This window comes from Vicugna pacos, chromosome 16, assembly GCF_048564905.1.
Source record: "Vicugna pacos chromosome 16, VicPac4, whole genome shotgun sequence".
Taxonomy (NCBI): domain Eukaryota; kingdom Metazoa; phylum Chordata; class Mammalia; order Artiodactyla; family Camelidae; genus Vicugna; species Vicugna pacos.
In genome coordinates, this window is record NC_133002.1 from 53,110,088 (window position 1) to 53,127,902 (window position 17,815).

At 44.2% G+C, this 17,815-nt stretch overlaps 1 long non-coding RNA gene across 1 annotated transcript in view; it reads left to right on the forward strand.

Annotated features, from left to right (window-relative positions):
* The window catches only part of LOC140686186 (uncharacterized), a 113,622-nt gene extending 101,314 nt beyond the window's left edge, over positions 1 to 12,308 (forward strand). The window contains exons 2-5 of the long non-coding RNA XR_012059799.1: positions 5,354 to 5,447; positions 10,535 to 10,619; positions 11,234 to 11,359; positions 11,837 to 12,308. This is a non-coding gene — a long non-coding RNA (uncharacterized lncRNA). The remainder of the gene's footprint in view (positions 1 to 5,353; positions 5,448 to 10,534; positions 10,620 to 11,233; positions 11,360 to 11,836) is intronic.
* The last annotated feature ends 5,507 nt before the right edge of the window (positions 12,309 to 17,815 follow it).

Below are 17,815 nucleotides of genomic sequence, written 5' to 3' on the forward strand. Positions count from 1 at the left end.
AAATGAAACATGAGCCCTACCCTCAAAGAACACTCAGTGTAGCTAGGAAGAGAGACACGCAAACTAGTTAAAATGTCATAAGATAAAGTTTTTGAAAGAAATGCAGACAGAAACTATGGTGCCTGCCTATGCGTAAAAGAAAACTTCACAATTTCTCCAAACATAGAAATGTTTGAACCACGTCCTGTCAGATAAGTGGAGGGGACAGACTGTGCAAAGAAATGATTAGAAAGACCCAGATGTGCTTAGAGAACTCAGGTAATTTAGGTAAGGCCAGGGAATAAGAATGCTTGGTAGATGGCATGAGAAAGAGGGAGGGGAAATATTGCATAGGTGTGTCTGGTTCGGGGTGGTGAGGGTGACGGAGTGGAGTGGATATTAAAGCCAGAAAGATATGCAGAAGGCTCTTAAAAAAAACCCCTATTATAGAATTTGGATTTTATCTGTTAAAGAGGTTTTAAGCATGGAAATGATATAATCAGATTTGCTATTTAGAAAGATCCCTCGAGAAGCAATGTGGAGAGTGGATCAGAAGATGGGGGCTGTGAACTGAGACAGTAAGACGAGAAGGCGAATTAAACTGACTTACCGTGGAGATTTCATTAAGTGGAGGAAGGCATCTTAGGCTGACACGCAGGTGGTAAGCACGGCTGAGTGGGTGTTTGAGGGGGATGTGCGCTAAGCTGGGAAGACAGAAGGAGAAGCTGGGCTAGAGTTAAGCAGAGGATTCAGTTTGGACCATGGTGGAAGATGAAATCTTTTTTCCAACAGAGAAGTTAACAGCGGCTTCCCTGGTTCCCACCAGCTCCGGTTCTAGTGTGTTCCATCCGGAGGTGACATCTTTTTACTTCTGGCTTTACTTGACTCTGTTACAGATAGTCCCTAGTTCTAATTGTTTTGGGTACTTAGTTCCACAAGGGAAGAGATACTTATTTGCTCTGCAGATGGACAGAGTCGGGAAACTCTGTTACAAGTTCCTGTGCTGAGAAACCGGTGGCATCACTTTTTATTAACATTGTAGAGGGGAGGTGTGAATTTTCCGGAACAGTAAATAAATGAATGCACACGTGCATACAGCTGGGCTTTGGAATCATCCATCTCTCTCCATCCATTTCTATTTGTGGCGTGCCTACAGGGAGCCATGACTGCAGACACTTGGGGGAGACAACAAAAAAGTAAACGAATGAAGAAGTCCTATACTGTCAGAGAGTGATGAGAGCATTGAGAATGAGTCAGGGCAGCAGGACAGAGACGTGGGGGATGTTTTAGGTAGGTGATAACTGATGAGAAGTAGCCACCCACACAGAGATTTAGGAGTGGAGCAAGCGTGCTGGTCTGTCCAGCTGAAGATCAACAGAACTGGAGGGCGGTAAACGAGGGGGAGAGAGCTGGAGGAGGAGGGGTCGGAGCTGGGGGAGGTCCAGGGGACCCTCATAGGTCAAGAGAATGACCTTGGATCTTACACTAAGAGGGAAGGGGAGTCAACTGTTGGATTCACGCAGGAGAGAAATGTGATTTGACTTAGGCGTTAGAAAACCCATTCTAGTCATTGGTCAGAGAATGGGCCCAAATTGACAAAGGGAGGGTTTAGGGAGACCAGGCAGGGGACAGTTGGAAAGATGAGATAGTTCTTGTTTGGGTGTTTCTATTTAGAGAAATACTAAGGAAGGCAATCAGTCGGGAGAAAGCTAAGAGTACACCTGATATCAAGGGAAATCGGGATAATTCAAACCATCATTGACAGTGATGATAATGCCACATTCATGCTGCATGCTCCACGCAGCTTCTACCCTACCGCCCTGTGATGTAGAAGGCTAGGACTGCTGGTAACTTCTCTAATGCTATCCTCTCCGTTGGTGGCACGTCTAGAACCAAAACCCAGGCTCCTTGCTGTCAAAGCTGAGCCTCCGTGGGCTCACCAGCCGGTGAGCGTAAAGGCTGCGTTTCTAAGCAGCATTTAGAGTTGTTTGTTTGTTTGTTTCTCATTGCCAAGTTCATTAACTGAGAAATCTCTTTCAACGGTGTATTTCTATTTTCCGAGGAAAGGGAAGGCAGATTCTTTTCCTCTGACGTCGGTTTGCTCTCCATCATTTTCGTTTGTCCGTGCGGTACATAAACTCAAGGAGCCCTAACTCTGAAGCCCAGTGGTCGTGAGCAGGTGACGTGGTGAGGGGGAGCGTATGCAAATGTGACAAGTGATGATAACGTGACTCTGTTCTGGAATCAGCAGGACTTTCAGGGTTCTGATTGCTGGCAAGTCACTGTGCCCACACCTCAAATAAGAAAATGAGGTCATGCTGCCAGGGTGGCTTCCGTCCATTTAGGGGGAACGGAAGGTTGCTGAGTTTTTCTATTCTGCTTCTGTGTAGACCTCCTGTTCCTCTGTTCTAGCAGAAGATTGTCCCAGCTGGGGAGGTGAGATGAGGAACGACTGTAAATCCACTTAGACCATATGTTGACTTTCAGAATGGGGTGATGACGTCAACCCATGCTTCAGAAACAGTCGGTTGCAAAGAAAGATGGTTTAACCAGAAACATGCGAAGACACGGAGGTCATACTCATTCACCCAGCCTGTGACACCCTCCTACTGCAACGGCCATCCGAGAAATGTTGAGTTATAGTTTTGGCTTTTTTTAATTTCCTCTTCAAGGTTGTTAAAAGTTGACTTTACCTAGATACAGGGTTTTGGGGTTCTTTTTTTTTTTTCTGTTGTTGTTGTTTGTGTTTTTTTTTTTAAGAAATGAAGAAGGTCCAGAAACTTACTAGCTGCCCTTGTAAAAGTTGCTAAACTCCACCGAGCCTCGATGTTATCTCACTTCTCAGTGGGGATAATAATTGCACCCCGTCAAAGAGTTTTCGAGAGGATTTGGTGAGAAAACCTGTGTAAGGCACTTAGTCTAGTGCCTAGAGCACAGCAAAACTTGATCAATGATGAACCATGTTGGTTTCTTTAAAAAAAAAAAAACTTTACCAATTAGTTGTGACTCTTGGACCCTGTACCCTCGCTTCACTGTCTTTAAGACATCCTATTGGCTTGATTTCATTTTTTTTTCACATGTTTTTACCTCTTCTTAAGGGCATTTGAGTACAGGATATGGTTAAGGAACTGAACCAGGATCTCCTCTGCGCTGGGGCCGTGTTCTAATAAACTGTCTAACTGTACTGGTGTGATGAGGGTGAATCAGGGTGACGAGCAATGAACCTGGGAATCCTGGCACTAGGCCTATCCCAGGTTTGCTGCTGTTGGTATAAATAGGCGTGGCCTCCAGGTGATGCGCTAAGGCACCACGCCCGAAAGGGAGGCGTTGCAGGGTTTTCCCTGCTAAGGGGAAGCAGCCCAAAGCGGATATCTTCCTCTTCACTGTGGGAAGATCACCAGGCACATTGGATGGACAGCCAGAGCCGGTGAAGGCAAAGTCCACCGACTGCGTCCCTGGAATAGCTGAGGATCTGCCCTTGAACTTCACAGATGGCGATTCCCTGAATGGAGGTTGGAGATGGCTCAGAAAGCGGCTGTGCTTTTTTACATCCTGGGATGGCAGGAGAAGACGATGAAGAGTAAATGCGACTTTTTGTTGAGAGCTTCCTCGCTGTGAGGCATTGCACCAAGTATTTTGGATGCATTAATCTTGTTTAATCCAATGACAAGTTAGAGACAGGCTCTATGACCCCTTCCATTTTGTGGCTGAGGACATTAAAACTGAAGGACAGTAAATAATGTGCTCATGTTTACACAGTGAGTAGACAGTAGAACTGGGTCTAGGACAAGACCTTCGGATCCTAGAAGCTGTACCCTTAACCACCAAGCAAAAAGTCACTGACTTTTAACTGGACTCAGAAACACTGGACAAAGCATATTTCTTCAAGTGCAGGATCTGCGTCTTTGATGCGTTTCTTTGATTCTAAGTTCCCCAAAGGAAAGTGTCCACGTCTTGTTAGAATTTAGTATCCCTGCACCTGGATTTTGGCCCACAGTTGATAAGCGATAAATGTTTGGCCGTTAAACTGACTGAGCTGGTACGTTCTGTGTGACAGTTTCTAAAAGCTAAACTTACAGATTAGGAGCTATTGCCACCTGACATCTTGCAAACAAACAAAAATCACTAACCTCTTTCAAGATTGGAATCGAATTCAGTCCAATTAAAAACCAACCCTTTTTTCCTTCCTCCCTCCCTCCCTCCCATCCACCCACCCTTCCTTCCTTCCTGGCAAGATGTTGAAGTTAGAAGCACCGTCCTTTCCATCTATCTGTCATAAATGATTAAGCTTCATTGGTCACAAGCACCTGGCATGGTGTCTGGTATGATTTTGGGTGATGCTATAAGCACAGAGCCACAAAGTGAAGACAAGTCTTGTTGTTGGTCCCGAAGCCCACGAAGCAGCCAGAGAGAATCGCCCAGCATGGGGCCATCACCCTAGCCCGGAGTTTTATTCCTTCTAAGTCAGTATATTTTTCTGAGATGACCCAGGAAACTTCTGCAGAATTTGGAAACTAACGCATGCAGTTACAGTCAACAGTAAAAATTGCTGCCACGCTGGGTCACTGCTGTAAGGTCTTTGTCCCCACAAAAGACTTCAAACTAAATATGCGCTGTTTCTTAGCTCCGATGACTATGAAAGACTACTGGGGTGGTGTAGGAACTTTAGCTATGGTGCAAAGCCGCCTGCTCTTCTGGACAAATGAAAGGGATGAAAAATATATTCCTAGGAGAAAGTCGGGGCTTTTTAATCTTTGCAGGAGAAAGAATTACTGCCTCAGGGTTACGGCTTTGGTTTGGAGAGACATGAAGGACTGAGCGGGTTTTTTTAGGAATATTCTGGTAATCAAGTTGTCTTCCGAGGGACTGAAGGTGGCCGGAGGGCACTCCCGAAGGGCTGGGAATGGAGGTTCCCACTGATGCCAATGGTGGAACCACTGGAGGGGGCTCAGGGCGGCCTTGGGTGGAGATGCCGTGTGCTTTGGAAGGGCTGGGACGGAGCCCATCAGAAGCAGGAGAGAGTGGCATTTCATCTACTCTCTGCTGCACAATCTCAGGCTTGGAAAACTTCCATGGGACTCGGCTTTTGTCAACGAACAGGATGTCGTAGGAGACCACAAAAATCTAACAAACTTTAAGAAGACTAATTCTGAGATCTGGGGTTCCTCAGCATAGCGTGGTGGACATGGAGCGATGCCCACCCGCCCAACCCTAGGCTACGAAGGGATCGTGGTTTCATTCACCCTTTCCCAAAGGGCATCTCAAGAACTATTATGGCAATGATGTTAACAGAGAGGCACTGCGGGAAAAGGTCATCCGTGTTTAAGTTTGAAAAATATGAGGTTAAATGAGCTAAACCATTTATTTTCTACAGGATTTCTGGGGGCTTCTCATCTGCCAGCCTGGATTGTGTATCTCTAAGAGGGAGGCTGTGGGTACACTTCAGAAGTCAAGTTCCAACGTAAAAGGTAGGTGATGCTTCTACGAACTTCTGGGTTACACCGGAAACAAAACATGGTTGGCACATTGCTTCAAAACACAGCAACAGACATGGATTTGCGTACTTGTGTGAGTGTGTAGACTTTAAAAAAGAACCAGGCAAATGGCATATCTACAAGGAAAGGATTATTGAGGGGGTGAGGGCGGGAAGCAGGGTGGGGAGAAGGAGGGCTTTCGTGGCAGGGATTTAGACAAGTCAGCACCACTGGTGAAAAGTCAGGTATCTGTGATTCTAATTCTGATTCTGCACTGGGTGACCTGTGCAGGGTCACTCGACCCGTCTGGTTCTGTTTCCCATAGACAAAGCAGAAATTTGAAAAGTAAAGGCATCACAGACTTAACCAAAGACGACAAGGATTAAACAAGCCCAGACCGTTAAGCTGATTTGAGCTCTGCGGTCAAGTACATGGCTTAATGACAGGGTGTGGTGGTGACCACCAGAGGGATTAACGGAGGGCTTTGCCCAGCAGGCACACACGGCCTGTTCCACCCGCACTGCGGGCGGCTGCCATCCCGGGCTCGGGGTGAGTCACGCCCTGTGTGCACAAACGTGCAGGCAGGCAGGCAGGCTGCGCCCCAGGGCTATAGTGGCTTAACATCTCCCAAAGACAACCTTGGAGGCTTGAAAGAAAGCCCAGAACAACGAGCCTCTCTCCTGCTGCAGACAGAAACAAGACAAAATGGCCAGCCAGCCGTCAACCAATATGGTAGCCTCCTTTTCTCTTACCCTAGGGCTTTTCCTATGCACTCGCGGTTTTAATCTGCCCAGGTGCTTATTTGTTTAGAGCACGTTCAATCCCACCAGAGAGATGGGGTTCCCAGGAAAGGGTACATTCAAAAAGTAATTTTCTGTGCTGGTGGTGATGGCAAGCTTGTGTACATGGGGCGTGGGGCCAGTATCCTTTGTCCAAATTTTAGGCTTCCTCTCCTCGCATTGCTGAGTCATTGGATTGTCTTGCAGTCTGAGCAAAAAAAGCCTGTGAGGCGTGGCCTGCAGCAGGGAAGCAGGGAAGTAGAGCAAGGGCGCCACCTTGAGTTGTGTGTGAGGACTGCAGACCCTCGTTGAACGATGAGCGATTCTGAGGTGGAGCCAGTGGGGCTTTCTTGGGGCCTCTGGCCAGCTGGCCTGTCCTGGTGACTTGTCCCTGGCTTGCCTCTTGCTTTCTCTCCACATTATCCCCCAACCCAGCCTCTGACTCTGCTTGTGGGACCATGAAGCAAACAAATGTTTGCCTGTTAACATTCCCTACCTAGTACTTTTCTAATAGGAACCAGACAGTACTGAGCAAGAAATCATTCAACTGTGACGTTATCTAAGCAATGACAGACTGGCTGGGTGATGGCGTTATGCAGGGTATCAGCTACGCGATATTCATTTTTAGTCTGATTGCATCAGGGGGACTTTCCTCGGGTAGAAGGCACCATATCGACAGTTGTTAAGAACTCAGCCGGGATTGAATCTCAGCTCTACTGATTAATTCATTCAGTATTCGTTGAGCACCTGCCTCATGTGAAATACTGTTCGTGTTGAGGATTTATCAGTGAATAGAAAAGATAAAAATCCCTGCCCTTGTGAAACTTACGTTACAGAATGAGGAGGCAAACAGTAAGCCTTATGTGTAAAGAAGCTAATATATGGGAGGTGATGAGTTCAATGGGAAAAACAGCACAGGTGAGGGGGATGGATGCAGCTGCCATTCTCAGTAGCATGGACAGGGCAGGGCTCTTTAAGATGACATGTGGGCAAAGGCTTGAAAAGATGAGATGACAAGCCATGAGATATTCAGGGGAAGAGCTTTCCAGGCGCAGAGAATAGTGTGTGCAAAGGCCCTGGGGTATGACTGTGTCTGATGTGACAACAGGGAGGCTAGAATGATTGAGCTGAGCAAGTAGGGGTGGGGAGAAATTTGTAGAACTTAAGGTCAAGGAGGTAATAGGAGCTGATTGTATAGGGTTTATAGACCATTGTAAGGAGGATTTGGCTTTTACTCTGAGGGAGATGAGGAGCCCTTGATGGTTTCTGGGCAGAGGGCTAGTATGATCTGACCTGTGACTTAACTGGATCTATCTGGAACCTGTGATGAGATGAGACACTGGTGGGGCCAGGATGGAGTCAGGGAGACCAGTCAGGATTACAACAATCCCAGTAAAAGGTGACTGTGTCTCAGAACATGATGATGACTGCAGAGGTGGTGGGAAGTGCTCAGATTCTAGATGGATCTTGGAGGTGAAGCCACCTGTGTCTCTGAAACATTGAATATGGATGAGGGGGAAAAAGCAGAGCCGAGTATGACTCCAAGGGCTTTCGGACCAGGATCCTGAGAATGAAGTTTCCTTTAGCTGAAATGAGGAGGAGTGTGTTTGGAGTAAGTCTGAGGGTGCAAATTCAGAAGTTTAGCTTTTCACGTGTTACGTCTGAGATGCTGAGTGGAGATCTGGAGAAGGCAGTTTGCTATATAAGTTTGGAGTTTAGGGGGACATGGCCTGGATAAAAATTGGGGAGATGTCAGCATATAGATGATATTTAAAACTATGAGCCTACCTAAAATCGCCAAGGGAATGAGTATAAGGAGGGACAACGTAAGGACAGGAAGATTCTAGAACAGAAGTTCTTGGCCGTACTGCCTAAGGGGTCCTACTGGTTCCTTAGTGAGGAGGTTCTGGAGTTCATGTGAAAACTCAAATATGGCAGGTCAGAGTCAATTGTATTATTTATGCCTATAACTGCAAGTGAACTCAAGTGCCTTAATTTTCTGAGTATATGACCTTGTTTTGGTCTATGTGTAGCTTACTGCCCCAGACTCATTTTTCCTATCTATAAAATGGGTATAATTATAAAACCTCATAGGTTTATTGTGATCATTGAATGAGAAGGTGTAAGTAGGATACTTAGCACAGTTTCTGGCATAAAACATGTGCTCAAAAAAGTTTACAGTATTATTTGAGTCAAGGTGCTGCTGCCCATAGTGGGAAAAACCAAGAAAATGGTCCTTTTTGTGGATTCTGTCTTAGCCTGACTTGTTTGGTTTGAATTTCTGTAGGTGATATAAAAGCAGGTGCAACATTTGCTATGAGAGATAGGACAAAAACATAAAATATTTAAAGAAAACCCCACACAATACAATAGATGCATTTCGCCAAATATACTGAGGTACTCAAAGATCTAAAAAAATTTTGAGCAGGAAATGATATAGATGATGATGAAGAAGATGAAATTTTGATAACAGTTAAAGTAGAGAGCATTTACCATGTGTCAGATACTGTTTTAAGTATCGTATATTAACTTATTTAATTCTCCCAACATTCTTCGAGGAAGGTACTAATATTATCCTCATGTTACGAATTGAGGATAATGAAACAGAGAGGTTATGTGGCTTGTCCAAGGTCACCCAGCTAGTATGTGGCAGAGCTGGGCTGAATGGCGTCTGATGCCAGGGTTCTGGGGATCAATCACAAGGTGGACCCATGGCATTTGAAGTCATTCTTGAAGGAAGTGGAAGGGAAGAGGGCAAAGAAGAGGTTATGTCCGTCAGGACAGAGCACTTGCTCAAAGCGAGAAAGGCATAGCCACATGCTTGGGGAATGGGACATCCCCAGTGGCTTTAGTTGGGGGTTTGCAGAGTGATGCCAGGAATGATAGGGTTATGCCTGAATGCAGAGGGCTTTGTGGTTTGAGGTCAAGGGGGTTGGCCTCAATTTTATGGCTTATGGGAAGCACAGACGTGTTGTAGTAAGATTAATTTGAAAGGCAGAATCTCAAGGGCTTGAAGGAGAGTGAAGAGATTTGTAGGGCTATTTTTATTATCTGCAAATAATAGGACCTATGTTAGGAGCAGGACTGCAAAAACACAAAGGCCCCCATTCACATCACGCCTCACGAATGGCTCTATGTAGAGTGTTGTGTTTGGGAGGTGGAGTGAAACTGAGGAAAACATGGGACTGGACTCGAGCAGACCCAGGCTGGGTGACTGTCCCTCACAGCTGCCGGGCCAGGAGGCACTGGGCAAGTTCTCTAAGCGCACGCTTCAGTTTCCCTACAAAATTGTTACGAGGATGGAATGAAATGGAAGAAACAAGATTGTCCACCAGCTGTATTAACCTCCAAGTAAAAGAGGAAAAGAATAAACACTCCACAAAAACCCAAAAAGATTTAAGTGATTGTAAATGATCTCCTCTAAAAGCCCAAGATTCATTTCCCTGTAGGGGGCAATATTTCTCTTTGTCTAAAATGTTCTTAATATTTCAAAACACACCAGCAAGACAGAGAAGCTACATCCAAGGAGGGCAGAAATTAAGAAAAGGTTAGGGTCCTGTATTGGCCACAAATGTCCACTGGGAAGGAGAAGTCATTGACGATACACTCGATTATTGCCAGAATTTTTTCCCTTAGCTTCCTTGGGCTAGAGTTGAGGGTTGCACATTAAGAAAGAAGATTTGCTTAACCCTCAATAAGATTCAGCCCGGAAAAGCCCATTTGCAAATCCCTAGACAATGATGGGACACAATTCTCCCTTTCTCTCCCCCAAACCAGGAAACAATATCCCACAACAATGACCGAGAAATAAAAAGCAGTTACGTTTAGTGTGGAAAGCACACAAAGACGTTCCTTACAAATTTAAAATCCTAGAAAGACATCAAACAGGAGGACGTGACGAATTTCTTTTTTTTTATTGTTTTGTGAGCATCACAGACTCTTAAGACAGAAAGAGCCTTTCAAAGCCACTCCAGCCTATGGAGTCTCACTGTACAGAGAAGAAATAAAGATCCAGTCCTTTTTGGAAGAGTGACATCATACACAGCAAGAATTCTGCCGGGGGAGTGGAGGCAGAATATTACAACACTCGCGTTGGAATCCAGCTCTCCAGTCGCCGCTTGACTGATCATCTCCTGATGGCTTACGGGGGAGCTGGTTTTGTTGTCGTTGTCACAACGACAAGCTGTGTGGCCGATTCCTGGAACTCGGATTGTTACTATGGGCATAGCTTGATGGAATGGTGAAGATGGGTGCTTGGCAGCTCAGGGACCTACTGACGCGGTCTCTCCTCTTTGCTCTCAGGGCGTAGAGTTGGTCACCTAGCAACCGTGCATCGGTCCCTGTGTTGAAGCCCATCTCTCCTGGTTCTGGAAAATCATCAACCACGGTAGCGAAAACCTCACCTACCTGCTTGCTTATGAGCGGAGTTTTACGTGTTGTGTTCCTTAGAGCAGCAGCTCCCGAGATCTTGTGAGACGTTCCTCTACATAAATGTCCTCTGGCTGATGAGGTTTGAGCATTTTGATATGAAACAAACTTAATCTGCTAAATTTTCCCTTTATTTCCAAAGGTCTCAGATTCTTCCAAAGTTTGTATGCACTGGGACTCTCCTGGAAGGCAGGTGTAACTTGGAGTATGTCTCTGACTCGTTGGAGTACAGACACCTTTTTTTTTGGCCAAGCATCTTGAGAGACTGGTGTCCCAAGGACCATACTTTGGGAAACACTGTATGACTTCGGTCTGTGCCTCACGATCGAGTTCTCCTGGTAGCTATCTATCCCTGAACAACAAGCAAACACACCTCAAAATGAAATTTTGTTAAACAGCAAATAGGATCCAAGGATGCCCTTATGACAAATCAGGTGTCTAGTTCAGCTTGTCTATGAACATGTCTTCATGCCATGCTCCTTTTGAAAACATCTGTATTGATGTGCTCCTTAGAGAATAACTCATACGGCTGTTTTTCTGTTATGATTTGAAATACTGATTTTTTTTCCCCAGAAAGAAATCCTGGTCATGTTGGGACTGTGTGTTTCTTATATGCTCTCTGTGCCTAGCACGGAAATCATCACCGGATCGTGACGTTCCAAGTATCCAAAAGACACAACTTTCCAGCAGTAGCTGTCGGTGTGTGTTACAAGTCGAGCCTCATTCAGGTTCAGGAAGTGCTGGGGAAGTTTGTCCTGGTGAAAGCTGCCGGTCCCGAGAAAGAATGAAGAATGTTCAGGCATCCAGTTCTTTACTGTTTTATCGAAAGGAATGCCGAACAGAGGGAGCTTGGGGGGCCTCCCAGGGTTCCGCAGCTGGCGTGAAGCTGCTGGGGAGACAAGCCCAGGGGCCCTTCACCTGGTGCCTCAGGACTCACAGTATTGGGCTTGCCTCCTTAAGATTTGGGACTTCCTTGAGCATCTGGTGGACGTGGGGATGCCTCCCTCCTGGGTAAACCTGCCTTCTTTCCACCCTGGGGAAGGCTGGACTGGATGCTTTAATCTAGACTTTTTTTTTTTTTTTTTTTTTGGTTGAGCTTCAAGAAGAATCTTTGTTATTTTGGAGAGTCTTTAACCTGGGTTCATTTTTTTTTTCTTGCCTCTTCTTTCCACCCAGATACTGGCTTAGATCAAGATGGGAGTCCAAGGAGGTGGCTCAGTCTTCTGTCTTTTGGGCTCAAGGCAGAGGTACACATGGAGTCCTGGTGGCTTGTATGTCGAAAGTGTTCCACGCAGGGGTTTGGACCCAGAGCTTGTGTTGATAAATGATGAGGTTTTTCTCGAGTGGCTCCTTCACAGGTTCCCCTGGTCAACCTTCAGTGATAATAAATAGATTTGGGATTTCAGATCCTGGTTCTCTCTGTCTCCACCCACCTCTCTCAATCTTTCTCTATCAGAGTCACAAAAGTGTGTTCAGACAACTGAACACCAAGTGGCTTATACATCTGATGGCAGTGGCAGCTCAGAGCATTTTGGAAAGGTCCTGATCCCCCTTTCGTGGGGGGTAAACTTACAAGAGAGAGCATAATGAGTAATGACTCTTTAGTGGGAAGAGATGCTTCTAAATAAATAAGCATTGAACTTTTGAAACTGCCCCATGGTTTAATTTGAATGCAGTTCAAGCTATTCCCTCCCAAGAGACCCGGATTAAATTCCGGGGAAATGGACGTTTCCACGCCAGCAACCCTGACAGCACAGACTCTAAAAGCAGGCAGGGAGTCTGCCGTGCTGGTGCCCACGCTCCACCAGGAGATGGTGCCGTCTGAAAGCCTGCTTCCTCATCTCGGTGGAAACAAGCCATCGCTGTCTTTCACACCGAGGTCAAAAGAGCCACAGCAGGACTGGAAGAAGACCAAATATTGTAAAAGGCCATAATTCATGTCCTGAAGATTCTTGCAGTCCTTGGGTATGTTTCTTCGGGAAGGCTTGTGGGGGAAAAAAAAAAACAGGCAGAAGAAATCTCATATATACTTTCTGGGAATTTTAGGGACAATTCCGCATGTTCTTTTAGAGAAAGGTACAGAAACAAAGCACTCTTATGTTTTAAATAACAAGTTGGGGTACAAATAGGGAGAAGGACTTTTCATTCCTTTTCTAGAAAGAAACAGCTTCATGGTTCCAGCCCCATGACCTTTCTTGCTGCCCTGAAGGAATAGAAACTTCCTGACCTCTACAATTGGACCATTTGACAATTCTTACTCTCATGGAATTTAAGAATTGGAAAGGGTTTTTGAGAACATTTGGTCCAGGCTTTATCCAGCACAGGGATTGATCTCATGAGGAGAGCGTAGGAACGCCATCTGTTTGCACATCTCACGAGGGTTGATAGTACATTCACTCATCTCTTCGGTTCATCCTTGGACACACCAGTGGGATCCTCGTTTGAGCTGGGCTCCTGTCGTGATTGTTACTCCTAAGACTGCTTAACTGAGTGCTTTGTTTATTCACAACCCACCCATTAAACGGATATTCATTTATTTAATCCGTATTCAGCCCTGGCTTCATGTGGCAGGCACTGAATGAAACAGGGCCTCCTCCATGACTCACCTTACTGACTCCTACAGCTAGCACCTGGGGCAGGCACTCTTAGCATCTCCCGGACACTCAGAAATGTTTAGGAACTTGTCCCAGGAAACCTAGCTAATATGTGGTGGTCGTTGTGGTGGGGGATTGCATTGGAACCAGGTCTGCCTAACCCAGAGTTCATAGCCTGAACTGCAATGTTCTTGCACCCCTCAAAGTGCACACTGCGACCCCTTAGGGATCCTGTCTTCTCACCGGGCCACCTGAACACACGTTCGAACCTTGACAGACACGTGCCTTATAGGGCACCTTGGTCCACATCACACTCTTCTGTTCCTCACTCCTCCGCACGATAACCCTTCAAACATTTGAATGCTGTGAGCATGTCCTGGCCTTTTTTAAGGCTGAACATGTCCAGCTTTCTAACTGTTCCCTAGAAGACATGGCTTGCTCTTCGGTCAAAGTTCCTCTTTAAAAATGGGGCCCCAAAGGGTGCGACCAGGCTAGAGACTGGTCGGTGTGATTACTTTCCTTGATCTGCTCAGTGTTCTGTCCAGAGTAAGAGGATACGGCTCTGGGTTTTAGTTCGACAACCAAACCAGGTCTCATTTGACCCGTGAAACCGCTTAATCCCTTTGGGATTCTGTTTCCTGATCTGTAGTCCTCTCTGCACCCGCTGTCACCGTCTGAGACCTGCTGTTTCTCGTTTGTTGACACCTGCCTTCCCCGTTAGACTCCGTTCTGTGAAGGCAGAGGCCGGGGCTGTTCTATTCACCACTGAACCCCTAGGGCTTTGCTCTGTTTTGGGCCCCGGGTGGCTGTTGTTTGGTAAAATAATGAATCGACCACATGGGAATAATGATAGCTTCTCTTCCTCCTTTATAGGATTGTTGTATGAAGCAGATGTACGAATACACATAAAAGTACCCTGTCATGTTAAAAACAACACTGCTGACATCACCAAGAGACTCCATTAGGGGTACTTTTTTTTTTTTTTTAAAGTCTTACTGTTGCTTTGCACGGAATGCAAACTCCCTGGGCATTTATTCATGACTCGATTCTGTTGTTCATTTGTTCTTCATTTAAGAGTCTACGATGTGCTCAGATAATGTTCTTTAAAGTACTGTTTACAGGCTCGGCAAACTCTTCCCTCTTCAAGTTTCAAGACTTTCCTTGATCCTAATCCTGGCGTTTTTCCTATTGTTCCATCTATTGTATGGCTGACATGTGCACAGTTTTGATTTATTACTTTTATTAAACATGCAATGAATTAGTTGGCTTTCTACTGGCTTTGGTTAGACACATAAAAGCCATGTGTCTGTTTTTTTTTTGTTTGTTTGCTGGAAAAACTGTGTGGGTAGACTAACCAGGCTGCAGAATCTGTTTCAAATATAGGAAGGGGCTGACATATTTCAACCTGTTTTTACTGATGGAAGAAGAAAAAGCAAGTATAGTTTACAGGGATTTCCTGGAACCAGAGAAAATTTTTTTTTTATCATAATTGAAGATAATCAGTCCCTAGAGGAATTTGTCCATTTTAGGCTGAAAGGAGCCTAAAAAGTAAAGGCCTTAAGAGAAACTGATACTGACCTCTGGTAAGTTAAATCGGCTTTCCAAGCTTTGATGTCCTCATTATGAATTAAAAACATCAAAGTGATACAACAGGGTCATCTATAGAGTAGGATTAAATATTACACATAAATAGTTTAGCACAGTATCTGGTGCAAAATTGGTTCTCAATAAACAAAAAGGAAGGAGGCATCAAAGAAAGAGCTTTTGGCATCCCAGGTTCTAATGCCTGGGGTCCGAGTTCACGGATCCCTGGAAACACGTTTACTGTCAAGAATGTCAAGTGCTACCCTTCCGTCAGACCAGAGTTTCTCAACAGTGGATGCATTGGTGTTTTGACCTGACTAATTCTTTGGTGCGGGTGGCTGTTCTGTTTAGCGGTGTCACTGGCCTGCATACAGCAGATGCCAGCAACACTATCCTTCCCCAAGTTGTGACAATAAAAAATATTCCCAGACATTGCCAAATGTTCCCCAGGGGACTAAATTCCTCCCAGTTGGGAACTATTTTGTTAGAGCAGAAGCAGATTGCTGAGACACGGATGAGGCGGATGCATTATGCGTATTCAGGGGATCTCTGGCTTCAGAGCAACACTGCAGTTTTTCATCCGTTTTTTGTTTGTCTGTTAGCTGCCACGATACTGAAAACCCTTCCATCAAATATCAACATAAGAACTTGTGTTACTAAGAAAACAAAATGTTATTCAGTAATAAATGTAAAAGTAAATGTTGAATGAGAATTTTAAAATTACATCATATTCTGAATTGATCCTAAAATTATAAAACAGAGGCAGTCACTTATGGAATATTATATTTTTAAAGAATTTTATCGTATGTTAATTACATTGAAATCTTTACCTGATTTCTGGTATAAGGTATGGGGTGTGGATTAATTTTATTATTATTTTTCTTCCAGATGGCTAAACTTTGCCCCAACACTATTTATTGAATAATCTGTGTTTCCCTTACTGACCTGAAATGGCATCATATCCTGTAAAAAATGCCCCTTTTTCCCTGGTTTGTTTCTGGTCTTTCTGGCCCATGCTGCCGCTGTCTATTTATGGACCATTTCAGCTGGTGATCCCTCATTTGGAAATTTATTAGGCACTTACTCTTCTATTTTTTTTTTTTACAATTTAAACAATTAAGATATAATTCACATAACAAAAAATTCACCATTTTAAAGTACACATTTCAGTGTGTTTTAGTAAATTCACAATGTAATTCCAGAATATTTCCATTACTCCAGAAGGAAACCCTGTACCTGTTAGCAGTCACTTTTAACCCTCGCATCATCTCTCCCCCCACCATTCCCCAGCAACCACTAATCTACTTTCTGCGTTGATGGATTTGCCTCTTCTGAACGTTTTATACAAACAGAATTATACGCTAGGTAGCCTTTGTGTTTGGATTCTTTCACTTAGCACAGTGTTTTCAGGAATCATCCATGTTGTAGTGTAGAAATGTATTTCATTCCTTTTTATGACTAAGTAATATTCCATTGTATAGACATACCACAGTTTGTTTATCCATTTATCAGTTGATGGACGTTTGCTTTTTCACACTTGTTGGCTATTGTAAACCATGCTGTTATGCACATTTGTGTGCCAATTTTTGTTTGAACATACATTTTCAAAATCTCACCTCCTGGGAGTGGAATTACTGGCTATGGTAACTCTATGTTTAACATTTTGAGGAAATACCTAACACTTCCCCACAATGTTGTACTGTTTTACATTCTGACCAGGAATGTATGAGGGTTCCAGTATCTCCACATCATCCACAGTGCCTGTTATTTTCTGATTTTTCCCTGTTTTCTTTTTAATTGCAGACATCCTAGTGGGTATAAAGGGGCATCTCACTGTGGTTTTGATCTGCATTTCCCTAGTGCCTAATAATGTTGAGCATCTTTTTATGTGCTTATTGGCCATTTGTTTATCTTTATTTAGAGAAATATCTTGAATTCAGATCTTTTCCTATTTTTAAATTGCGTTATTTATCCTTTCAGGTTGAGTTGCAAGATATTTAAAGTGTATTTTGTATCCTAGATCCTGGTTGTGTTTGATTTGCAAAAATTTTCTCTTACTCTGTGGTCCTTTTACTTTCTGGGTAGTGTCTTTTGAAACACAAATGTTTTTAATTCTGAAGTCCAATTTATCCATTTTTCCCTGTTAGCTTGTGCTTTGGTGTAATATCTGGGAAGCCATTGCCTAATCCAAGGTGACTAAGTTTCGCACCTACGTTCCTTTTAAAGAGTTTTGCAGCTTTAGGTCTTCATTTTGATCCATTTAGAGTTAATTTTTATACGTGGTATAAGGAAGGAGTTCAGCTTTATTCTTTTGCATGTGAATATCCTAGAATGTACATGGCCTTGTACTTTTGTGTTGGGAAAAGGGCCAGTAAAGTCTTGGCAATTATGCAAATTTCCAAATCAGGAAACTGACTATTAAATTCCAGTCGTGGGCATGTATAGCTGGAGCCGTGATTTGAATGCCAACGGTTAGGGGACAGAGTTTCATTCTAACAGACCCCACGAGACTCTTAATCATGTAGCTTTTCTATATAAAATTCTGAGGCTTCAGGTTATGTTCCTATGTGGGTTGGTGGGGGCAGTGAGCAAGATGGAGACATCTTTCAGGCAGAAGGAGATTTTGGCTGTCGTGGCACTTGGTTAATGGAATTTGGCTGTGGAGACCTTGCAACATTATATCCTGGGCCTGAAAATGGATAATATGATGACAGGGTCTGTCTATGACCCAATTTCAAGGAGGTCCAATTTCCTCTGAAGAGTGTCTTTCTCTCTCTCTCTCTTTTTTTTTCCTATGTCAAAACTATGAGACATATGAAACTCTCCAAAATGCTAAAAATTCCACCCTTCCCACAAAGGGGATTCAGAGATTAAATAAGGAGTTATATTCCTACTTGGCAATGGATAAACTGTTTTTTTTTTTCCACCCCTAATGAAAAATCAGGTTTCACGGAGTTTTCACAAGGTGCCTCATTTT